This window comes from Hylobates moloch, unplaced genomic scaffold, assembly GCF_009828535.3.
Source record: "Hylobates moloch isolate HMO894 unplaced genomic scaffold, HMol_V3 SCAFFOLD_29, whole genome shotgun sequence".
In the NCBI taxonomy this organism is placed as follows: Eukaryota; Metazoa; Chordata; class Mammalia; order Primates; family Hylobatidae; genus Hylobates; species Hylobates moloch.
The window spans coordinates 2,914,501-2,941,333 of NW_026652304.1; the positions used below are offsets into that span (position 1 = coordinate 2,914,501).

Sequence of the window (26,833 nt, forward strand, 5' to 3'; positions counted from 1 at the left end):
TTTTTTTGAGACAGAGTTTTGCTCTTGTCACCCAGGCTGGAGTGCAATGGGACGATCTCAGCTCACTGCAACCTCCACCTCCCAGGTTCAAGTGATTCTCCTGCCTCAGCCTCCCTAGTAGCTGGGATTACAGGCATGAGCCACCAAGCCCAGCTAATTTTTATATTTTTAGTAGAGACGGGGTTTCACCATGTTGGCCAGGCTGGTCTCGAACTCCTGACCACAGGTGATCCACCCGCCTTGGCTTCCCAAAGTGTTGGGATTGCAGGTGTGAGCCACCGCCTCCGGCCAAGTTGGATATTCTCTATAACAGGGTTGTAGTACTGGTCCATGGCCTGTCAGGAACCAAGCATCACACAACGAAGTGAGCGGTGGGCAAGCGAGCATTGCTGCCTGGGCTCTGCCTCCTTTCAGATCAGCAGCAGCATTAGATTCTCATAGGAGCACGAGCCCTATTGTGACCTATGCATGCCAGGGATCTAGGTTGCACGCTCCTTTTGAAAATCTAATTCCTGATGATCTGAGGTGGAACCATTTCATCCTGAAAGCATCCCTACTCCCCGACCCCCACCACCTCAACCCACCCTTCATCCTTCGAAAAATTGTCTTCCATGAAACCAGTCCCTGGTGTCAAAAAAGTTGAAAGGCCAAGACATTTGGAAAGGTCTACCCCCCACAGATCTGTCCATACTGTCTGCAGGACAAGTTCTGATTTTCTAACCAGAGAAGAATCAATCTCTCCAGAATAGAAAACTGTCTTTCACACAGTTACAAAACTCTTGGCATTACATTCATGATCAGGACTAGAGAAAAATGGACACAACAGAGAGACACATTATTTTCTTATCATCATTTCTTTTCTCTACTTACTTTCACTTTAAATTGGATACCCAATATTGGGACAGAAGGATTAAAGAGGAATAAAAACTGCTTTTAGAGGACCCTAGGTTGGGCTGCTAGAAGTGACAATGTCTTTAGAAATACTTTCAAAGGTGGGAAAGAGTGAGATGTAAAACTCAGATCAATAGGGACCCCTTCATGGATAGATCTTAAACAGCAACATGGAGAGGGCACCGCTGCAGGGCAAGCTTCAAATGTTCCAATGCCAGTCCACGTACAGGCCTGGCTGCCCACCAGGCTCTTTCTAAAATAGACCATTTCAGAAGTTTGGTGTCCGTAGTATTTAGCCAAGCTTACCACCTCAAACTAAAGACCTTCCAAAATTACCAATGACAGAAGTGAAACATTTAAAGTCAGGTCATATAATGGCATGTAATATGAGACCATACTTGCTAATGGCTAACCTTTTTTGTGTTGATTCATTGCTTAGAAGATAATTATAGTTTCCTCACATAGGAAAATGCACCTCATAAAAACTGTCTAGTCTTGTTCTCACTTTCCTCAAAATAATTTAAGATTTCTACTCTGTCTGGCCTATTCTAATGCAACCCACCAATTATTAATCTTTATCTCTAGAGCTGTGTTGCTCCACACAGTAGCCAGTGGCCACATGTGGCTACTGAGAACTTGAAACACAGCCAGACTGGGCACAGTGGCTCATGCCTGTAATTCCAGCACTTTGGGAGGCTGACGCAGCGGATCACTTGAGCTCAGGAGTTCGAGACTAGCCTGGGCAACCTAGTAAAACCCCATCTCAAACACAAAAAATACAAAAAATTAGCCAAGTGTGGTGGCCTGTGCCTGTAGTCCCAGCTACTTGGAGTCAAGGCTGCAGTGAGCCATGATCGTGCCACTGCATTCCAGGCTGGGTGGCAAAGTGAGACCTTGACTCAAAATAAACAAACAAACACAGTCAGTCTGAATTGACATGTGAGATACACACCAGATTTCAGTAACTTAGTATAAAACTAAAAATATGAAATAAAATACCTCATTAATAATTTTTATATTTGTATACTGAAATAATATTTTGGATTACGTTAAATAAAATATCTCATTGAAATTATTTTCACTGGTTTCATTTTACTTTTTTTTTCTTTTTTGAGACGGAGTTTTGCTCTTGTTGCCCAGGCTGGAGTGCAATGGTGCGATCTCGGCTCACTGTAACCTCCGCCTCCTGGGTTCAAGCAATTCTCCTGCCTCAGCCTCCTGAGTAGCTGGGATTATAGGCACCTGCCACCATGCCTGGCTAATTTTTGTACTTTTAGTAGAGATGAGGTTTCACCATGTTGGCCAGGCTGGTCTCGATCTCCTGACCTCGTGATCTATCCGCCTCGGCCTCCCAAAGTGCTGGGATTACAGGTGTGAACAACTGTGCCTGGCCTACTTTTTTTATTTTAAATTTATTCTTATCTTTATTTTTTGAAACAGGGTCTCACTCTGTCACCCAGGCTTGAGTGCAGTGGCACAATCATGGCTCACTCCTGGGTTCAAGCCATCCTCCCACCTCAGCCTCCCGAGTAGCTGGGACCACACCACCATACCAAGCTAATTTTATTTTTAATTTTTGTAGAGATGAAGTCTTTCTATGTTGCCCAGGCTGGTCTTGAACTCCTGGGCTCAAGTGATCCTCCCATCTTGGCCTCCCAAAGTGCTGAGATTACAGGTGTAAGCCACTGTCCCGGCATCATTTTACTTTTTTATATTGTTGCTACTAGAAAATAAAAAATTACATAAGTAGTTCATATATATTTTAGTCAGACAATGCTGATCTAGAAGTCTTTGATATAATTACATTATTCTTGAAGATTTAAATTTACCTCTTTATCAATCTTTGTTCAAATAATAGTGAATGCAGAGATACATAAAACTCAAAGTTTGCATTTTTGTTTTTTACTCCACTTATTAATGCACAATATTGTTAAAAATTAGCAAAAATACAGTTGGGAGGTCATCTCTGTGTAGCAGATATTGGGCTAACTGATTTTCCATGACAAACTGAAACATCCAGATAAAAAACTGTAGGGCAAGAAAGCTTTTTCGTTTACCTTGAGTGAAAGATGTTAGCAGGTTGTATTAGCATTTGGGTAAGTTGCTGCTTTTCTTCTCATAACTTCTGTCTATTCCAAAATCCCAAGCACAGGGCTAATAATGTAAGGATTCTGGGAATTTCTGGCCAAACCTTGCTAATGGCTTATATCAGGTATATCTTTTGACCCTAAAATAAGCTGGTTCCACCCACTTAGAGGATTGTGATCAATCTTACTCTTGGTAAACCTGGAGGTGGTGGGGGTGGAAGTATCCATAGAAGAACCTTAGAGACTTACTGAGTCTCACAATGAGAAGCACTGGTTAGCCTAAAAGCCATCCAAATAAAATATTCTTTTTTTTGTGCCATCCTCAATAAAAGGAAAAGATGCCTAGACAGCTTCTATGTAGCTAGGCTTTCATACATTTTACTTCATGACAAATCCCTCTAATTTTTTCTGGGTGAAAAAACTGGAATTCCATGGCTTTTCTTTCTTTGCTCTTCCAACTTCCATTATTTTAATTGCTCTCTTTTGGAATATCACTGCCAGAATCAAAAGCAATGCTTCTTGGCTCTGGTTTCTTAGGCTGATTTAGGTTTCATGCAGAACGTTCCATGGCTTCCTGTGACCATATTTACATGGAGAAGGGGGACAGTTGATGGGTCCTACAGCCTACAACTCCCAAGGAGAAACTTAGGAGGCAAGACAGAAATCCTACTCACAGCAGGATTGAGGGGTGATCAGGGTTTCCAAATTCTGCTCATTGCTATTCTAGACATCAAATACCTAGTCTGAGTTCCTTGGCAGGACAACCATGGAAACCAAGAGAACGTGTTGTGTTCAGTACCAATGAGTAGCTGAAATTATGTAGTTCCTTATTACACCTCCTGTGAGATTACTCAAAGAGGGGAGGCCACAGAAAGACTAAAGTATACAGAAATAGTTACTCTACCAGCTAGTGATGTTCTTTAACATACAGCACAGTTTTGTTAGAGCCTCAACGTTGTAAACAACTGACTTAATGCTTTAAAAAATGTTTAAGAGACCAAGTTAAAAAATATACATTTATATATTTCAAAGATGACACTAGGTATTTGAGGAGCATCTTTTATTCCCCCACAGCAATATGGATTTTCACTTCTTGGTTTTCTAAACTATCAACTTGATTCCTGTTTAATGGTAGGGCCAGGACTATAATTCCTCATGTTCTCTAGTGTGCAGCATGTTCAATTCAGGGAACATGATTTTCAAATTTATTTGTAGTTATTTGGTGATGAAGGAACCAAGGAGTAAAAAAAAAAAAAATCTTGTTACCCTGTTAATTTCTTAGTTTTACCATGTAAATTTCTTAGTTTTTAACCAAGGTACTACAATTACACAAGATACTAATGTTAGGGGAAGCTGGACGAAAGACATTTGGGAACTTTGCACTGTCTGTGCAACTTTTTTATATATTTAAAATTTTTTCAAAATAAATAGCTCAAAAATGTTTTAAATTAAAAATGTATTTTATTGAGGTATGATTAAATAGAAAAAGTTATACATATTTAATGTATAAAACTTGAATTTGGAGATAAGTGTACACGTGAAACTATTACCACAATATATGCCATGAACATAGCCATCAACTCCAAAAGTTCCCCTATGCCTCTCTATTATTAAACATTTTACAATAACAACACTTAAGATCTACCTCCTCGGCAGTATTTTAAGTATACAATATAGTATTATTAGCTATAGGCACTACGCTGTGCAGATTTCTTGGACTTACTCATCTTGCATAGCTGAAAATTTGTATCTTTTCACTATTACCTCCCTGTTTCTCCCTCTCCCTACTCCCTGGGAAGCACCACTCTAGTCTTTTCTCGTATGAGTTTGATTATTTTACATTCTTCATAAGAGTGGTGTCATGTAGCATTTGCCCTTCTATGTCCAGCTCATTTCATTTAGCACAATAGCCTCCAGGTTCATCCATCTTGTCACAAGTGGCAGGATTTCCTTCTTTTTTTTATGGTCAGATAATTTTCCCATTATGTGTATGTGCCACATGTTCTTATATCACATGCAAAAAGAATAAAAATGAACCCTTATCTTATACTATACACAAAAATAAACTCAAAATACATTAAGACCTAAAAATATGACTAGAAACCATAAAGCCTCTACAAAAAAAAAAAAAAAAGAAAAAACAGGGGAGAAACGCTTCATGACATTGGTCTTGGCAATGATTTTTTGGATATGACACCAAAAGCACAGGCAACAATAGCAAAAAGAGACAAGTGAGACATCAAACTAGAAAGCTTCTGCATGGCAAAGGAAATCATCAACTGAGCAAGGAGATAACCTACAGAATGGGAGAAAATACTTGCAAACCATGCATCCAACAAGGCGTTAAAGCACATATTTGTACAAGAAGATCAAGAATGAGAAAAGATATTTTGCAAAAATATTTTCATTCAAACAGGAGGTGAGGGGTTGAACAAAGAGGAACAAAGATTCCTTCAAGCTGTAAAGTCAGATACTAAATACTCAGATAATTTACTGATTGATTCCTATATTAATTGCTATGGTATGAATGTCTGTGCCCTTCTCAAAATTCATATGTTGAAACTTACTCACCAAGGTGATGGTATTAGGAGGGGGTGCTGTTGGGAGATGATTAGGTCATGAGGGCTCTACCCTCATGAATGAAATTAGTGCCCTTATAAAAGAGGACAGAGGGAGCTCGTTTGCTCCTTCTGCCATGTGAGGACACACAGGAGGCACCATCTAGGAGGAACAGGCCCTCACCAGACACACAATCTGTTGGTGCCTTGATCTTGGACTTCCCACTCTCTAGAACTGTGAGCAATCAATTTCTGTTCCTTGTAAGTTACCCAGCTTAAGCTATTTTGTTACAACAGCATAAATGGACTAAGACACTAGTCAATGGAAACTAAGAGGTATAATGGCTACCTCAGTTGAGTAGGGATTAAGCAGCTACTTAAGGCAGCTAATGCATTAGATAAATTGCCTTAGCTAAGGGGTGTCTCTGGACCAGTCTGGTGAAAAAGAACCTAAAGAAATTCCCTAGGCTAGGGGCGGTGGCTCATGCCTATAATCCTGGCACTTTGGAAGGCAGAGGCAGGTGAATCAACTGAGGTCAGGAGTTCGAGACCAGCCTGGCCAACATGATGAAACCCCTGTCTCTACTAAAAATACAAAAATTATCCAGGTGTGGTGGCAGGTGCATAAAATCCCAGCTACTCGGGAGGCTGAGGCAGGAGAATCACTTGAACCCAGGGAGCGGAGGTTGCAGTGAGCCAAGACCATATCACTTCACTCCAGCCTGGGTGACAGAGTGAAACTCTATCTCAAAAAAAAAAAAAAAAAGAAATTCCCTAAAGGCTTTTTACGCAAATGCAGCTGTTTTTACTTTTGTTGTATGCTTTTTTTGTGTGTGTGGTGACTTAGTGTGGGGGATGAAGGAAATTATTTGGGGCACCCTAAACCATCATTGTGTTACCATTTAGAGAGGGACTGTTAGTTGTCTACCAAAATCTACTCTACCCTTTTCTTTAGTGATAGAGTTTTCACTGAGCACATTTCCCAGCCTCCTCTGCCTTTAGATATTGGCCATGTGGTCAAGTTCTCACCAGCAGAAACGATATATGCCCCTTTGGGGGTCTATTTCTCAAGACATTAGATTTTATTACTCCACATTTTTTCCTCTTCATGCTGGAACCCAGATGTGGCAGAAACCTTGCCTCCACTCTAAGAAGGATACCAGTGCCCTAGGGTATGGCAGAGTACAAAGACAGGCAAAACCTTGCAGTCACTGGTGCTAGACATGCCCTGAGGCACCACATTCAAAAGTCTGGTTATCCTGACTCTGCCACACTACAGAAACCACATGATGAGACCGCAGTGATACACAGAGGGATGCCCAAGGAACCCTGGCTGTTACAGCCCCTGCTGTGTTTCCAGCCAAGACAATGGACATGCGGATGAGAAGCCTTTCAGATGACCCCAGCCCTGTCATGTCTGAGTGCAATTTTATGACAGTCCCCAAGCCAGAATCACCTAGCACAGCCTTTCCTGAATTCTTGCCTCACAGAAACCTTGAGCAATTATAAATGTTTGTTGTTTCAAGCCATTAGGTTCCAGTGTGATTGGTTAAGCAATGAGAGATAACCCAAACAGTCTCTATTATAACAGATGAGCCTTATTATGATACAGCTGCTACAATTCTATGTCAAAATTATCCTTAAAAAGCCCCCAAAACCAACCTCAATGCTCTTTCATGTGTCTCATTGCTTTTTGAAAACTGTATAGATGGAAAAAAAAAAAAGCAGAGATTACATAACATCATGCTCAAAGTTGAACTATGAATCAGTGACTACATTTTCTAACTTCTAGTCCATCCTTCCTTGTACTCATAAAATAGTAGGGTAGAAAAGGAACTTAGAGATCAGGAAATGAAGGACTCAATATAAGCTGCTTGTCTAAAGCACATGGTACCATATGCCAAATGGGACTACACAGTGTGTGGCTATGTGTGCACAGGAATACATATATCCACAACCCTCTGTATAAACACATTTCAGAGAACCAACTGGAAATTAAATTATGTCCTAATACTCCCTTTTGGTCACAGGATTTGCATGTTTGCCCTGGCTCTGCACCCCCCGGGGTTTATACTGATCTTTGCATCTCTGGTTTCCTTGTATGTGAGGCAGCTGGACTAGGTGACTTCTCCAAGTCTCATCCAATCTTTGGGACATGACTCCAATCCTGAAAACCCAGCAAACCACTGGCTGTCACGACTGCACGGCCTCTTCCCAGCTGGAGGCACAGCACAAGCAGTTGCCCTCTAATAGCAGTTTCTTCTACATCCTATGAATGCCAGGTCTTGGATGATGAAAAACTGTGTATCACCGAGTTTTTCAAAGGCTACAAAAATCTCTATTTTTAATTTAGATTAAATAATAATCTATGCTCCAGCTTTGCTTTGAACAGTACCTTCCTGTTAGTGTAAAATTATCATTCTCAAGGCAGTAACTAAACAATGATGGTTATATATACAAGCTCCATCTGTATGGAACACACTCAGTTCCAAAACATCCCTGCACAGCTGGGAGGGAGGCACCAAGAGAAATAACATTTTCTTAAAGAAAAAGGAGGAGGAAGAGGAGGCAAATTCCAAGTGACTAACGATAGCACTCCGAACAAATAAATCCATCCATGAAGTACATTAGACATGTTCTTTTAAAAAAGGAGGAAAAGGCAGGGTGCAGTGGCTCACGCCTGTAATCCCAGCACTTCGGGAGCCCGAGGCGGGCGGATCACAAGGTCAGGAGTTTGAGACCAGCCTGGCTAACATGGTGAAACCCTGTCTCTACTAAAAATACAAAAATTAGCCGGGAATGGTGGCGCGTGCCTGTAATCCCAGCTACTCAGGAAGCTAAGGCAGGAGAATCGCTTGAACCCAGGAAGTGGAGGTTGCAGTGAGCCAAGATCGTGCCACTGCACTCCAGCCCGGGTGACAGAGTGAGACTCAGTCTCCAAAAAAAAAAAAAAAAAAGAAAAGGAGGCAGAGAAATTAAAGTGCCTAGTAACAGAGATCCAAGTAAATAAAGCCATTTAGAAGGTACAATGTAAAATGATTAAATGTCATGTCTTCTCAAATCTTTAAAAGTATAGAAAATGGTCATAATATAGAGTGAGTAAAATGGGTAGTTTAAAAAACATATAATATGATCCTAATTTTGAATTTAAAATGCTGCTTCTTTATTGTCTACATTAGAAATAGATTGAAGGAATATATAATAAAATGTTAACACTGGTTTTACTGAGTAGAACAAATAATTTTGTTACTTTCATATTTCTCTGTAAATATCTCTTTTCTTCAATAGGTGTATTACTTTTATAATCTGAAAAAGTTATTTAAGGAAATTAAAATCACAATGTCAATTGGCGTCAGATATCTAAATATTTTAAATTAAAATAATTTCTATATTCAATGTGATTAAAGAATGCTGAATATATATATCTTTCAAAATGTATTATTAAATTCAAATAATGAAGCCAAATGCAATCAGATTCCAATGGACAACAGCACTGAATACAATCCACGCCTCCTTTGCCCCAATCATTGTTCCTCACAAAAGTATTTCTTACCAAGAAACACTCAAAATGGAAACTGCATTTTCTTAGGCAACTTTGGTTGCCACTAGACTCAGACTGAATTTCATCACTGCAGTTGCTAAGCATACATTTGCAAACATTTATTTTGTTCCTCCAACTTTGACTGCATATGAACCTCAAAAAGAAAGCATATGAAAATGTTGGCCATTCGGCCGTGACAACTGAGGATTTCAGAGTTCTCCCCAGAGTCAGATACACCAGCTTTCTAGAGATTTCAACCTCACTTTAAGGAAAGAGCAAAATCAAATGAAACTAAGACAAAAACTATTGAAGACAGGCTGCAGTTCAGATGGAGGGGGAGAAAAAAATCATCTTCTAGACTTCAGCCTATCGCATTTGTAACAGAGAGTTTTCCTTGATCCAGCCAAGCTTCCGTCCCTGCACACTTGTGAAGAAAGCCCCCCCCTTGCGACCCTTTGTCACCTCCATGGACCTCTCTGGCTGCTCCCAGAGGGAAGGAGCGTTTGTTCCGGCATCCTTTCTTTGGGGACACTCACATTAGCACCTACCTCTGCTCCACTCAGGCTTAAGCACATCGTCTGCCTTCAGCTGATGCAGTGACCTCAGTCAGGTAAAAGAAACAGCCTTTGCTAGTCTGTGCAGCGCCTTCCGTAGAAATATTGCATGAGTCAGCTTTTATCTCCCAAACCCAACACACAAAGGCTTTACAAAAACCTGATTTGCAACTTTCTCACTGCCTTTTTCCCCCTAGTGTGCAGACCACAGACTTCAGCATCACTAAGAGCCTTAAATGAAACATGACATCATTCAATTGAGAAACAGGACAATAGACACCACTGTGGGTAACTTGAAAATGCACACTTCACTGAGCAACACCCTACCACTTCCATTCTTTTGTGAACATCAAATACAACCCACACTCGCCCAAAGCTGCTGGGTTTCACCTTTCTGGCTCTGCCCACAGTTCTCATTAAACTCCAGAAAATAAGCAAGATCTTTGGAGCTCTGAAATTTTTAAGTTCACTTCCTGAATCATGGGCTTGTTTCAAAGTAAAGGGACACATCTTTTAATTTTCAAAGTAAACGGACATATCTTTAAACTGAAGTTTTAAAATGCAGGTTGGGGTGGGGGTGGGGTGGTGAATAACAACCGGTGGAAGGCAGTTTGGATAATTAGTTTCTGTTAACAAGACACTTGATAGAATTTTAGGTGAACAAAGTTTAAGGAGAAAACATTTAAGGCTGACATTTAAAAAACCTATCTGAAGACAAATACCTAAAATTGATATGTACACACATTTCTTTGGAGAACAGTTAAGTTCTGTGATTTTATATTCATAAATACTAAGTAGTAAAGACAGAATGATCTAGTATTCGTACAATACTTTAGTAAGTAAGACCTTGCAATTATTTTGGGTTTTTGATTTCTCTAAGACCGCCAGTCCTTCTTAAAATGCTATATCTATTTTTATAGAAAGATTCAGAAGGCGTATATTTGACAAAGATCTTGAGTTCTTTAAATGAAGGTCTCCAGAAGTACAAAAACGCTATTGAAAACGGATACCATTACACTGTGGAACTAAAATTCAAAATATGGATTATGTCCTTGCATAGACATCTAAAACTGAACTATTTCAAAGGATTAAAATCCTTTAAATAGAAGTTCCATTTAAAGCATTCATTTGTGGTTATGGAAAACACCATTAGCAGATCATCCTTAATATAGCTATTTCTATCATGCCTATTAAGTGATTTTAAACTAACAACATAATAGGATAATTTGTTTTAATGCTGATTTCCTTTCAAATCAGGCTGAACCTACACATGGCTATTTAAATAAGTGATTTTTAAAGGAAATAGTTCAGAAGACAACTTGCTGGAATTTCTCACAAAATTCACCAGTTTGATGGAAACCAGTACATCCAGGATGCTGAGAAGGCAGTTTGAGAGGCAGGGTCCTCCCTGGGCTGTGGAGACTCTTCATTCTCTATTCTGGCCTCCACAGCAACCCCTGTGGCTTCCCACATCATGTCTGTGTCTCCCATACCAGTGCCCAAGCTGGGCTCTTCCTTCCTGCTCAACGAAGAGCCAGCTCACATCAGACTCCCATTCGATCTGCTACAACCACTCTAAGCCACAGCTCTTTCCATTAGTTTAACAGCTGCTTATTATGCTTAGAGTAAGGATCATGTGGTCTCATATTTAATTGTTTTCTAAGTGTCTCACTCCTACCCTGCATTGTAGCTGTTGGGGGCAGGGAACCTTCCTATATCATAGATTTGATATTCTTGAGGCTGACACAAAGATCTAAACTCTTAGATGGGATAAAATACACAGAGGCTCTAGGCTTCCTAATGACTCATCCATTGTGCAAAGCCTCAGATCACAACACAGCTACTTTTAACTTCCAATAAAATTACATTGTACTTGGATTTTTTTTTTTGCTTTTTGCCAAGAAACATGTTTCTAAAATGCTATTTCTGAGAGATGCCATGTATGTTGCATGTAAACAAAAACAGCCAAGTTGCTCTGTGTGTAGCTGGTGGGCAGTTTACTAAGCCTACCCACCAGAAAAGTGACAGTCCTGAAGGACAGTTTTGAAGTGACAGCAGGGGCCATATTGGGTCCCATGGGACAGTCATTTATTAGTTCATCCACGGTTTCTGCTTTAGCAAAATCATCAACTTGTGTAAGTAAAGACCTCTCTTATAACTGCAAATAAGTGAAACCACCTATACTGCATCTACAAATATCAAAGATTTAAAGTATATTGAATTTCATTTTTTAAATATTAAGCTTTTTCAGAGCAGGGAATACACACACACACAAACACATTTTTTTTTTTTTTTTGCCTTTATATTTATCCTAGTACCAAGTATTTGCTTGAATAAATTAACCAATGGATAGCGCATGAGGCCTGGGGAGGGATAATAACATTCACATACTAGCAGGAAGGAAAAGAAAAGGGAAGAAAGGCTAGGCGCGGTGGCTCACGACTATAATCCCAGCACTTTGAGAAGCCGAGGCAGGTGGATCACGAGGTCAGGAGTTTGAGACTAGCCTGACCAATATGGTGAAACCCCGTCTCTACTAAAAATACAAAAATTAGCCAGACGTGGTGGTGCACGCCTGTATTCCCAGCTACTCGGGAGGCTGAGGCAGGAGAATCACTTGAACCAGGGAGGCGGAGGTTGTAGTGAGCCGAGATCACACCTCTGCACTCCAGCCTGGGTGACAGAGTGACACTCTGTCTAAAAAAAAAAAAAAAAAAGTAGAGAGGAGAAATGCCTCCATTTATTGAGCAACAGTCCGGGTTCTTTCACACCTGAGAGCAGAGGCGCCTTCTACACTTCAGTATTTTATTAAGACCCTGGTTTCTCCTCATTTAGCTCTGCAGTGGTTCTGTGTTCCAGTGCTCCCCACCACATATTCCACACGCTGGACACACTGAACCGTTAACATTTCTTGGAGGTGCGCTGCTGGTTTGCCACCAGACTTTTGTTCATGCAGGGAAAATGAACAATCTTAAGACACACAAAAGGCACAGATGCTGGTATCCTTGCCACTTTTTGCTGCATAATTTATTTGCCCATACTAACACTGGGTAAAAAGATTATTTTTGCTCAGCAACATTTAATTTTTTATTTAATTAATTTATTTTTTTGAGAGAGAAGCTCGCTCTGTCACACAGCCTGGATGCAGTGTCACTACCTCGGCCCACTGCAACCTCTGCCTCCCAGGTTCAAGAGATCCTCCCACCTCAGCCTCCTGAGTAGCTGGGACTACAGGCGTGCACCACCACACCCAGCTAATTTTTTTGTATTTTTAGTAGAGACAGGGTTTCCCCATATTGTCGAGGCGGGTCTCCAACTCCTGACTTCAGGTGATCTGCCCGCCTCGGCCTCCCAAAGTGCTGGGATTACAGGTGTGAGCCACTGTGCCTAGCCCCAAATTTCTTTTTAAATGATAGAGTGGCCACAGATAAAATGCACACGTGTGCCTTGTTAGGTGATAAAGATACCCTTGCTGGAAAGCAGCTTTGTTTACTCCCTGCAAGCACGGGTTACACAACCAGGAAGTTCGCATTCCATTCCCAGTGTCCCCACCAGGAGTGGAGAATCAAGGCGCAGAAGAGCAGCACCCACAGGACGTAACTATAGCAACCAGAACACAAATCAGCCAGCAAGGAGGTGCAGGTGGCCTTCTGGCCTAATTGAAGGAAGACCAGAAAGTCCCTGCCACTTAAAAAAATCCCTTCCCAGGCTGGGCGTGGTGGGTTATGTCTGTAATTCCAGCACTTTGGGAGGCTGAGATGGAAGGAAGGATCACTTGAGGCCAGAAGTTCGAGACCAGAGTGAGCAACTTAACGAGACTCCATCTCTACAAAAAAAGACAAAATTTAGGCCAGCTGTGGTGGCTCATGCCTGTAATCCCAGCCCTTTGGGAGGCTGAGGTGGGCAGATTACTTGAGGTCAGGAGTTCAAGACCAGCCTACCCAACATGGTAAAACTCAGAATCTACTAAAAAAAATACAAAAATTAGCCAGGCGTGGTGGCACGTGTCTGTAGTTCCAGCTATTTGGGAGGCTGAGGCAGGGGAATCATTTGAACCTGGGAGGCAGTGGCTGCAGTGAGCCAAAACTGTGCCACTGCACTCCAGCCTGGGCAACAGAGTAAGAGTCTGTCTTAAAAAAATAAATCAATCAATAAATACAAAACTTAGCTGGGCAGAGTGGTGTATGTCCATAGTACTAGTTACTTGGGAGGCTGAGGTGGGAGGATGGCTTGAGCCCAGGAGTTTGAGACTGCAGTGAGCTAGGATCACACCACTGCACTCCAGCCTGGGCGACACAGCAAGAGCCTGTCTCAAACAAAAACAAAAAATCCCTTCCCAGAAGTCTGCCATAGGGCCTGGAATTCCAAAACTTTTTGGTTTAAGGTAAAAGTTGTCAGTTAAAACCCCAATCTCCTCTGGGAAGGGCAATGGAGCCACTGCCACAGTAGTGTGAATTAGCTTCACCATCCTTCCAAGGAACTATCCAGGTTTTCTGGGAATGAGACTACAATGGGGCTGTCTAGGAGGGCTGGGATGGGGATGAGAGCAGGAAGCACAGACAACACACACATCTAGGGACTCAGCAAGGCCTGAGCTAGTTGAGGCACCTTGCTGAACTGTGCAGCCAGGCAACAGCTCAAAAAGCTGGGCAAGGAAGGAGGAAAGGGCAGCCCAGAGACAGGAAGACGGATGGGCAAAGGCATGCAGACATTTTTGGGTTCAAGGAAATATCTTGCTTCATATAATCAACATTGGATAAGGCAGGTTTAGAAAATAACCTTAGACTTTCATATGCAAAGGTGCTATAAGTGAGAAGGGGTATTTGAAAACACAAATACTATTTTACACAAGGAGCGTAACAATTTAAACCCTGGAGGAGGTGTGGCCTGCTTATCTTGTAATTTAAGATCTTGCCACTGTGGAACATTTTTCAGGGAAAATGGTAAAACCAACCATTTTTGGAAGCACAGGCCATTGACAAAAGACTCTTAATGTATTTTTAGTCTATTAGAAGTTTTTTCTTTGAAAGAATAAGGCATGCGATCACATTTTCTATGAGCACATCACAGCATAAATGTGAGGGGCCGGGCATGGTGGCTCATGCCTGTAATCCCAGCACTTTGGGAGGCTGAGGCAGGTGGATCACCTGAGGTCAGGAGTTCGAGACCAGCCTACATGGCAAAACCCTGTCTCTCCTAAAAATACAAAACAATTAGCTGGGCGTGGTGGCGCACGCCTGTAATCCCAGTTACTCGGGAGACTGAGGCAGGAGAATCACTTGAACTCAGTAGGCAGAAGCTGCAGTGAGCCGAGATCATGCCACTGCACTCCAGCCTGGGCCACACAGCAAGATTCCATCTCAAAAACAAAAAGAAAAAGAAAAAGAAAAAAAAAATAGTGATGAACATTAAAGTCAATTGCACGCCAAAAGGTGTCACACATCCGCATTGAAGTCCCTTAGAGGAACACACTGACCTTCCTCCTGTGAATAAGAGCTAACGTGCTAACACCATTCTGCATTGCAGCTGCTGTTACTTATTAAAAATCTATACACATTCCTCCAGACTGTCTACTCTAAACCCAGAAAATATCACCAACTACAAATTCCACCTTGCTATTGTTATACAAACCAAATTACATACTTTTTCAAACAAACAAAAAAGCTAACTTCTTTTATTTTAAAAAAATTATTTCTAAAGGTCTTTTTTCAAAGTGAAATAATTTTAGTGGGAAGTGAGTTTGTTTTCACAAATTTAAAAAATACCTGTCAGCAGGCCAGGCATGGTGGCTCATGCCTGTAATTCTACCACTTTGGGAGGCTGAAGTGGGTAGATCATTTGGGGCCAGGAGTTCGAGACCAGCCCGGCCAACAGTCTCTACTAAAAACACAAAAATTAGCTGGGCATGGTGGTGCACGCCTGTAGTCCCAGCTACTTGGGAGGCTGAGGCACAAGAATCGCTTAAACCTGGGAGGTGGAGGTTGCAGTGAGCTGAGATGGCACCACTGTACTCCAGCCTGGGCAACAGAGTGAGACTGTGTCTCAAAAGAAAAAAAAAAAAATTCCGTCAGCAAAAGACATAGGTCTAAAGCAGACAAAAGCACTCAAGTACATAAGAAATTAAATGAAGCCATTTTTCGTTAGTCCTGGGGTACTGAATCTAACAACAGAAACCAAACTAGAAATACTAAATAGTTATCAGGACTTCAATTATCCAACTGAAAGTGTAGTTTCTCAGCCCCTACTGAACTAAATGTCAGTATTGAGGCATGGTCCTAAGAATTTTAGAAAACAAATGAACAAATAAAGCCTATTATTCACCACACTGTTGTGCATGGCCTGCCTTTCCCTTGCAACCAAGTTATGATTTAACATCTCCATTGTATACCTTTCAACAGTCGGCCATGACATGAACTGAGATGGCCTTGAAGGACACACGTTCCAGACTCTAAAATTTTGCTGTTTCAAGCATTCCTCCCTGGGTTCATTTTTCTGCTTCTGCGACAATCATTAGCTCAATTTGTCACTCAGTTCTTTGATTAGGATACTTGGTTTTTATTTCCCAGAGACAATACAATCAAGTCTTAGTTATTTTTGAACAATTTTTAGATATCAAGCAAGCAAACATGTTGCAAAAAGCCTCTTGCTTTCGATAATCTATCAGTCCCATCTCTAAGGACACCATCGGAGGACTCGCTGTGCTCAGCACAATGAACTAATTATCCCTGGAAGAATGCAGTCAGCTTCCAGACACATTTTTCTCCAGGAGATAACACACATCTAATCCATTCATAAGTAAAGGCATTCAACACAATCTATACTTTTGAAACACTCTAAAAAATATACTGGAAGAAAAGGCTTGGGTGCTCTGTTGAAATCTTACAGCAGTGTGTATTTTCCAAAATACCAATTAAAACAAGATTCTCTTATGGTTTCAGAGTAACAGCCATTGAGACTTAAATCACCTTTATGGAGGCTTGCAAAGGAATTTCTCATCCTGGCAGAGGAGAGAGGCAAACTCCAATTGCTAGCCTTCCTCCTCTTTTCTGGACACAAACCCACAGCTGCAATGGAATGAAGGGGAGGGCTCAGCTCAACCTTGCCAACTGCCCCCCACCCCTTCCCATAGACCCAGGGGTAGTAGGTTGAGAGAGGCAATTCTCAAGAGCAGCAGAGGAGGGAGTGTAGCTTGCAGCGGAGACACAGACAAGCTTCTGGGAGCAAACAGGAATCAATCTCCAAACTGGCTCAAACCCCCACACCTGACCCCCAGCAATTACCATCCTTGGGGTCATCACAGTCAGTCTTCTTCCCCCACTCCTAAGGCTATGTTCAACGTCATAAGGTTGACAGCTTAACCTCTAAGACATAAGACCTGTGAGCAAATGATATATCTCAGGGGAGCCTATGTGCTTTCTAGAACTGAAGTGGGTGGTTTGTGCTGATATTCACTTGGTCTCCTGCACCAAGTCATGGGAACAATCCCATTGATGGAGATATTTATAAAGGCCAAATATAGATTCCACCCCAGGAAAGCAGAACTCACTTCTCTCTAAATAAGTTGAGATGACTTACTACTTTCCAGGATTTTTTTTTTCAACTAAAGAAGGCAAAGAAGGCCACTGACCTTAGTATATCAGTATTACAATGGCCTTAAATACCCCTCCGTTGCCACAAAGTTCTGATCTTTGTCTTTCAGAACTTCGAGGCACACAGCAACATCCTGCTGATCTTTCTTCCTTCACACCTTCTCTCCACTTGAACTGGCAATCACCACTTACTCACCCTCATGTACCAGGACCCACTGAACGTCAGGCCCCATGCTGGGCGCAGTGAATGGACATGGGCTTTAAGTCTCAAACAAAAAATGACAAGTATGATGAGTGCTGTGAAGCAGCGTGGGACGTTGCCGATGTAAACTACCAACAATTGTGTACATAAGCATTTGCACTATTTTCCTAAATTCTCTTTCCCCTTAGTTTCAAACTGTCCTTCAATTAAAATTAAAAGTGGATAGCAACTTTATGTTGACAGTAAAATCAAGCTACATTAGGCTGCCTTCACTTATGGTTCACTTTCTAATCTTAGAGAATAAGCCCAGTCGGACTCATCTTTCATCTTATATTTAATTACTTGGTATCCAAGCTGACAGCCAAACTTGCTGAAAGTTTTTGAGAGTCTAAACACTTGCCTAATTCCCAGTTCCCACAGAGGTACATGAAGTAACTTGTTTATGTTAACAGAACAAAGGAAACGAAAGAGAGCTCTCTGTTCCACTGCAGGTTGAATCGGAATTAGGTCAAGAAACAAGTGTAACCAAACTTATTTCTGTTTATTCTGAATAAACATTACTGAATCCTTTACAAGTAAATGAAAGAAGAGAAAAAGGAGGAGGAAGAAGCTAAAACATGAAGACTGGTGGTTTGATCTCTACATTTTCTTTAATGAATATGTATTATTTGTGTGGTTAAAATATAAGAAGAACAGAATGAATTTACATGGCAGGTCTTGTTCCTGCCACACCCCCAGCCCAATCTTTCTCAGTCTCGCTTTGTCTGAAGGTCTGCACACTCCGCTCCCTGGCTGGCTGCCTTCCAGGTAGGTTGGCTAGAGGCACCAATAGTTTGAAGCAGGAAGAGAGGGAAATAGGGGCATTTCCTCCACCCCCTCATTGATTTGGGGCAGCTCCTCCATGGTTCCAGCCTTTCTTGGGCTCCCTTAACTCTATGTTGTCCCTGATCCCTCAGGGATCCCTATAGATTGTCCCAAAAGCAGTGGCTAAGGCTTCCCACTGTTGTCGTCTCTCTTTGCTTCACATGCACCCTTCGTTTGAACCAGCTGAGCTAATTCAGTTTCTTGCCAGGTCCCTGGCTGATGCAATGTCACACTAACTCCAGAATCATTGGTCTAAAATGGTGATAGCAGTTTGACTTCATATGCGGTCAGAATATTGGCCTGAGTTTTTTACTCGGTGATACAATGCCAAATTTTGGCCCTGTTTTGACTTATGGCCTGCTTGATCCAGGTCAATGAAATAAACACTTAATTAGAGCCTATTTTATACCAAAAAATATTGTGAATTTGATATCTGCTGATATATTCATTTACTTAATATTTATTGAGCAGCTACTATGTGCCAGGCACTGCCTTGGGCACTAAAGACACAAGAGTGAACAAAATAGACAAACACCCCTGCCTTTATGACACTTATTTTCGAGGGGGAGCTGTATGGACTAAAAAGAATCCTATGATAACAGCATGTCGACACTGGAAAGATACTCTGGGGCTTTCTAATCCAGTGTTTCAATGACCACTTACAACATCTCACCAAGTGTGTCTGGTCTCTGCTTAGATACTCTGAGTTACCAGACATCCCATCCCTGCACAAATAATCGATCATACCCTGGAGTTCTTTAAAGACCACTATGGGAAAACACAAGAGAAATCACACCTCACCTCCATTTTGTAGTTCCTTAATTATTTGAGCTGTCCTATCAATTTCCCATATGTATTTGCATCTTTGTTCAACTACTGATGGAATAACTACCTGAAGGGATTCCTGGAGGCAGGGTTCAGTGATGGGGGAGCAGTGCAGAGAGGTCAAAGGGGAGAGCTGCCCCTTGTGGCTGTGGGGCGCGTGGGGTAGAGCGGACTTAACACTGTCACCACCCTCTGATCACCTTCTCCTTGTTATGTTAAGAACATGCTTTCCTACTGCTTCCACCAAAGTGGCTTCAGAATTTTAAGTCCTCATGCCAATTTACTATTAAAAAATGTTAAAAAGACATCATTTTTGGAGAACATCCTCTGGGAAATAAATGTTCTCCCCACTCCTCCCAAGTCAGACTTTCAGGTACATCAACATCGCTGTGTCCTCAAAAGGCACAGAGCCTGGCCAGGCAGACACACTGAAGGATCATCTGAACAGGTGACTGATGGCTGTGTGACGTGTGCACTGGGCTGGGAAGGCACAGGCAGTATGGAAACGTGTAAAGGGGACCAGGCCTAGTTTGGGGTGGTCTGGGGAGGTTTCCCTGAGGGAGGGATGTGTGGACTGCCATCTGAAGGCTGAGAAGAGGTCAACCAGGAGAAACCAGCCAAAGAGAAAAGACCATCCAGGCTGCTTTACTTGCCACCGGCATAGACTGCTGGGATACCTGGCATTATACCCACAGAGAACACCCAACCTAGATTTTTTTTTTTCTGGGCAATCTTGTTTGCAAATATACTGTTACATACCACAATTAATAACTATGTTTACTGCAACAATGCCCCTTTATTAAAGTAGGTACTACTTTCCTTCTCCACTCTGGGGTAATCCCATCCCCTCATCTGCATATATCAGTCTTCTCTAGTCTCACCTTTTCTTTCTCCTCCAGACAGTGGGCAGAGCTGCTTGGGCGGTAACCATGACTCTGTTCTTGCCTAATTGCTTGGACTGGGTCCTTAAAAGGTGTGGTTACAGTAAATCACAATGTAAACTTCCCAGCCCAGCATTTCCATCTGGGTATTATCAGATTAAAATGAACATCAAAGGAGCCCTAAAATAAGGGGTCACAAAAGGACAGACTGACGGCTGGGGGCAGTGGTCAGGGCACTGTTTGTCTTGCTACTTCCAGGGGCCTTAAGAACTGACCATGTGCATTTGAGCCTTGAGTATTTCCCAGGATCAGCTGGACACCTTTCCTGGGGGACCCAAAACCAGGGACAACTGGCTGGTTGCCAGTATGGATCAGACATAAGATATCTGTTTAAGAGTCTGTACAAATTAGGGCATAACAAAATGGTAAACCTAATGAATTAAGCTGCTCTAAGAGTTCTGAGGAATTATGTTTTCATAATGACTACTGGTAATTACTAGGTAACAGCCTAGTAATTTAATAATAAAAACCATCCCCACCAGCCTGGGCAACAGAGTGAGACCCCATCTCTACAAAAAAATAAAAAAATTAGCTGGGTGTGGTGGCATGTGGCTGTGGTCCCAGCTACATGGGAGGCTGAGGTGGGAGGATCACTTGAGCCCAAGAGGTTGAGGCTGCAGTGAGCTGTGATTGTTAACACTGGAGTCCAACCTGGGCAACAGAACAAAACTGTCTCAAAAACAAACAAACACACCATCCCCAAAGCCAAATTTACTTTGTTCAATCTAAACCATCACCTACGGCTCATGAAATGATGTGTGGAAAGGACACAAGATCTGAAGTTGAGATGTGTAGAATCTCAGCTCTCCCAGACAATTTCATCTTCTTGGACAAGTCACTAACCTCTCTGTGATCCAAATTCCCTCTGGATTAGTAAAATGAGAACTGTGGAGTCTCTGACATTTAAGAAGACTTTCCAAATCTAAGAATCTAAGGTTCCATGATTTGGGGTGAGGGTCCCACCAATCCACTTTTTAACTCCATAGACCGTCTCTCTTGAGGCTCTCAAATAACTTTAGATTTGTAAAACATGGTCCCACTATTATGGTCAGATAACCACAGGCTGATGCAAAACCAGGAGCATGCAGCCTTTGTGCAGGGAAACTGCTTTTGTTTCCCTGTAATTCCATTTTTTTGTTTTTTGTTGTTTTTTTTTTTTTTTTTTTTTGAGACGGAGTCTCGCTCTGCCGCCAGGCTGAAGTGCAGCGGTGTGATCTCGGCTCACTGAAACCTCCACCTCCCGGGTTCAAGTGATTCTCCTGCCTCAGCCTCCCAAGTAGCTGGGACTACAGGCACCTGCCACCATGCCTGGCGAATTTTTTGTATTTTTAGTAGAGACTGGGTTTCACCATGTTAGTCAGGATGGTCTCCTGACCTTGTGATCTGCCTGCCTCGGCCTCCCAAAGTGCTGGGATTACAGGCATGAGCCACCACGCCCAGCCCTGTAATTCCTTCTGTGGCAGAATTTGTGATAGATGTCTTAACTATTATCAATAAAAAACTCCCTGCAAAATTTTTCGACGACGTCATCTGACAGTAAGCCAATGTCTAGCATCCAGGTCATGCTTTTCACCTATTCACTGACATCATCTCCACTTTCTGCAAAATTGCATTCTGGAAACCAGGTTACAATGTAGATTATGAAACAGCTAATTTTACCACAGGGGTATTGTCATCATTTGTGGTTGCATCCCAAACAAGCACCTGCCTTAATATATCCCTGACATAGCAGTTGCACAGCAGCTGAGCTAACTGTATGCCTGCAAAAATTATGCTCCTATAATATATAGATAATATAAAGCAGAGTTAGTTCTGAATTATTCAAGGAACTCTTATACCTTAAGCTTACATACATTTATGATTATTAGAACAAATTCACTGCAGTGAGATGTCCTGGATGAGCCTCCATAGAAATTGGGTGGGTGAGACTAGAAGGGTCTTTGTAGCTATCGCCTAACCCATTTACTTACTTTTACAGAATGACTGATTCACAAGGGGCCTAAGGGGGGATCCTAGAAAAAGTATTCTAACAATATCTAAAACTAGGATTCAGACATTTTCAGGCATATATCACAGATTCTATGTGGGGAATGAAGGTGGGGCTGGGGCTGAGATCTGATGGCAACAGAAGTCTTGGTGACGCTGGGAGAGAGGAGGGGAAGGAAGTCTGGTAGGACAAGTAGAATAAGCAGAAGGCCATTCTTCTGGTGAGAGAAAGTTCTGATTTTGTATGTGGCAAGTACTCAGGCTGGCCTCACCTGGCCATTTGGACAGCCTGAGAATGACCTGACAAAGAGACTGGGTGGCCGAAAAACCAAAGCCAAAACCAAGAGATGTAACAACTGTAATATGCCAGGCAACTTGGCTGTGAGATCCTTCTGTCTAACAGCAGGAAACACAAGAGGAGAGGAATCCTTTTCCCATAAAGAAAAGAACAGGGATTTCTAGCAGCCTGGGGGTAGAGGTTTGGGGGGCCCACTAGGAGAATTCCTACAGGCAGCTTGGGAATGCTGAATATCCCGGGGCAGGGGCCCCTGGAAGGATCAGTACAGTGCGGGTGGAAGGGCAGCGACAGGTCAGGCAGAGGAAAGGGGAGCCAGGAGGTGCTGCCTGGGAGGTCCTGTCTTTATGCCTGTGTGAAGTGACAGCTGAGCTGGCCAAGTCTGATTTTTTAAAGTGACTTCACCTGTACCCACAGGGCTGGTGAGGCCTGGTGGAGCTCAGGCGGATTAGACAGAGTGTGACCTGTGGACCTGTTGTTTGGTCAACATAGAGTTTAATTTCTTTGTATTGATTACCCAAGTTTAAACAATCAGGATACTCTGCATTAAAAAAACAGATTTTTGGGGGGCTTGAGGTTGGGGTGCCAAAAAATTAGAAAGGGATAAACATGGGTTAACACTAGTCTAATGCTCTTGCACAGCGGCAGTGGGTAGAGCTAAGCTTGCTCACATCACCCTGGCTGTGCACTTCCCAGTGTGCCACAGTCCTCACCATCCCCTTTCGTATTACACCTGTCCTCCACCACTCCTTTATATGATCTGCCTGGCCCTTGAGGTGCATGACTCTGGATTATACACGTGGGCATATCCGGACACTGTACTGTATATTAGGTTACTAGTCCTAGAAATTACCAGACTATATGATCTAATAAGAACAATTTATTCCTCCCATGTGTAAGCTACATGAAAATGAAACACAGGCCGGGCATGGTGGCTCACGCCTGTAATCCCAGCACTTTGGGAGGCTGAGGTAGGTGGATCATCTGAGGTCAGGAGTTCGAGACCAGCCTGGCCAACATGGCAAAACACCGTCTCTACTAAAAATATAAAAATCAGCTGGGCATGGTGGCACGCACCTGTAATCCCAGCTACTTGGGAGGCTGAGGCAGGAGAATCGCTTGAACCCGGGAGGCAGAGGTTGCAGGTAGCCGAGATTGTGCCACTGCACTCCAGACTGGGTGACAGAGCAAGACTCCATCTTAAAAAAAAAAAGGAAAAAGAAAAAGAAAAGAAAAAAAAGAAAATGAAACATATGCTAGAAGACCAATCTTCCCATCATGGAAAAATTTGGTGAGAGGAGGAAAGAAGGTTTACAGTAGAGGGGTGGGGAAAAATTAATCACGGGTCAGGAAATGTAAATTGTCTTTGCCATTTATCCTAATTAGCTCTTATTTTCATTTTTTTGGTCTCTTTATATTCAAAGTATCTTATCCTATCAGTTCTTTTGCAAACCCCCATTTAAATAAAACATCAGAATTTGGTCAGGGTTTCTATGAAGGAATTAAGATAGAAGAAGCAATTAATTCTGCCAAACCAAACAGATAACTGGTGTCATAGTTCCTGTTTTGGTTTTTTTTTTTTTTTTTTTTTTTTTTTGGAGACAGAGTCTTGCTCTGTTGCCCTGGCTGGAGCAAAGTGGCATGATTACAGCTTACTGCAGCCTCAACCTCCCAGGCTCAGGTGATCCTCCTGCCTAAGCCTTCTGGGTAGTTGGGACCACAGGTGTGCACCACCATGCCTGGCTAATTTTTTAAATTATATGTGGAGATAGGGTCTCCCTATGTTGCCCAGTTGGTCTCAAACACCTGGGCTCAAGTGATCCTCCCACTTTGGCCTCCCAAATTGCTGGGATTACAGGCATCAACCACCACACTATGCCTGCCATAGTTATTGAAACTGACAACTTGATGGAACATCAAGACAAACCACAGCCCCCAAACAATGCCACACTGAGCTCGCTGGCGAGACTCGGGGTTGCTAACATCTACCCACCCTTATGGAAGTACTGAAGTGAGGATTTGTTTACAAGCTCTTCTGAAAAATAAGACAAGATCTACTATAAATGCCAACATTTACGTATCACATCCTAATCTCATAAAACACTTGTTTTGTTGTAGCTTTTTAGAAAATAATAGGACAGGAGTAAAGACTTAGAATTGGAGATTCTAGTCCCATCAAAATAAACAATGACTATAAACCTGGATTTACGGGCAAGGAAAAAAGAGGAATAACTTGGAAGAGCGTTTGTGCATTTTGACATTGATCATTTAAGACGGCACCTAGAGGCATGAGTTCATCAGCAGCATTTTTCCTAGAAAGGGGAAGCCCTACCCTGCACGCCATCCCAGTGTTTATTTCTTTCTGAACCCCACAGATAAAACTTTTAATACACCGAGGATTTGTAGACATACCCAAGTCTTTCTGAAGAAGAATCGCCTCTGATATGTGATATCTTCCCTCAGGAGCATGAGGAGGAGGGAGTGGGTGAGGGGGATAGAAAAACAAAACCAACCATTTTCCCCTAATCCTCATGTGGAAGAAAAAGCAGAAGCTAAAATCTTCCCCCAGGGAAAAAGCTACTCCAGACTGGAGGTGGATGGAGCAAGTCTAGTAATTTGCTTCATTTGCGAGGTCACGTGCTTGTTTCCAGCACACCTCCTGGCAGGCGGGGCGACTGGGCTCAGGGGACCCTGTGCATGGGCAGTGGTGGCTGGAGAGGGGCAAGGGCTGAGTGGGACAGGCAGTCCCTGCCGCTTTCCATGTTTCTCTGGAAACCCCATGACAAAGACAGTGTCAGAGAACAGGGAATTCTTGTGCTTTTCTGCATGGATAAATCCCATCCCAGGATTTTATTTTTTAAAAGTTCCCCTGAAGATGAGATAAACCATTTACAGCTTATAAAAATGAGTGTTCTGATGGCATATCTTTGACATATGCTTTACATTTCATTCTTCTGCAGACACTTAGAGATTTTAATCTATTCAGACATTTTAATACATCAATTATCATAATGGTATTGTAAACCAAAAAACTGGTGATTGTTAGTACACACCCTAAACCATTATTTCTCCAGGTGTTACCTAACACCTCCTAAATTACTGCTACGGACTGAATTTTGTTCCCCCGCCCAAATACATATGTTGATGTTGAAGCCCTAACCCCCAAAGTGACTGTATTTGGAGACGAGCCCTTTAAGGAGGTGGAATTAAATGAGGTCATAAGGGTGGGGCTCTAGTCCAACAGGACTGGTGTCCCTATAGGAAGAGAAGGAAATACGAGAGATCTTGCTCTCTCTCTATGCAAAAGCCCATGTGAGAATACAGCCAGAAGGCAGCCATCTGCAAGCCAGGAAGAAAGGCCTCACTGGCCACCAACCCCACTAGCACCTTGATCTTGGACTTACAGCCACCAGGACTATGAGAAAATAAATGTCTGTCATTTAAGCCACCAGTCTGGGTTATTGTTATGGCAGTCCAAGCTGGCTAACAATCATCATCAGCAAGATTTTCAACAAGCAACCAGATTGCTGGGCCCTGCCCAAGAGCACAACATCAGAATTTTCAGGGACAGGGCCCAGGAATGGGCAAAGGTACCTGAACTCTTTGGGTGATGTAAGGTTGAGGACCAGTGCTCCACAGAGAGCTCAAGGCTGCCTGCAGCCCCTTACTCCACCCGCCTCAGCCTTCCCCTAGTCCATCATCCCAATGAAAAATGCTTCGATGGGGTCAAGGATGAGAGACTTCAAGGATGACTCTCCAAAGGAGAAATAAAGGATTATGAATAGAACTAGGCAGGAATCATGCTGGGGTCCAGGGTGAGGTGTGTTGTAGGAAAAGCCCCTTTTGCCTCTGAGTTCAGAGGGGGCTTGTTCAGAAGGGACAAGAGGGGCCCTTGAGACCCGTGTGAAATGCTGCCAAACTCCACGGGAAGGAGACCAGAGGAAGGTTTATGTCTGAAGCCCAAGGTTAATGAAGAGTATGTTTATGCTGACTATTCCCTGCCCTCAGAGGATAGCACTAGCCAAACATTTCCCCCCTCACTCCAAAGAACCAACTAAGATTCATTCTCAACATGCTAACAGGTCAGTCGGACCATCAACCATTGAGGATACTTTCAACTCCGAAACTCAGCACCAATAGAAAGTTATTATTTGCAACTGTTACACTTCGAATCTTTTGTAAGTCCTGATCTTCACCAGAGTGAAAGGCTCTACTATGTCAAACTGAAAAGACTCAAAATTAGTTCCACTGTCAGGGATAATAAAATATAAACAAATTCAAAGGCACCAAGTACATTCAACTATGTAAAAATGCCACAGGAAATTCTGCAAGTTTTCAAAAATCAAGGTGCTAAACAGCAATCAAACACTATTTTAAAACAGCATATTCACTGGAGGGCAAGGCCAGAGTATTTTTTCTTGTGATTCAAATGTCTTGCCAGGGTAGGGAGACACTGCTGTGACATAAGAATGTTCCACGCTTCCAAATTAAGGTACAATT

At 42.4% G+C, this 26,833-nt stretch overlaps 1 protein-coding gene across 3 annotated transcripts in view; it reads right to left on the reverse strand.

Moving 5' to 3' along the window:
• The window catches only part of LOC116463220 (pleckstrin homology domain-containing family G member 1), a 247,426-nt gene that overhangs the window by 111,204 nt on the left and 109,389 nt on the right, over positions 1–26,833 (reverse strand). The window contains exon 1 of one of the 3 annotated variants that reach the window (XM_032146224.2): positions 9,626–9,650. The exons of the other annotated variants lie outside the window; for them this stretch is intronic. The gene's annotated coding sequence lies outside the window, so the exon portion shown is untranslated. Of the gene's footprint in view, positions 1–9,625; positions 9,651–26,833 lie in introns of those variants that run through there. 3 annotated transcript variants of the gene reach the window in all.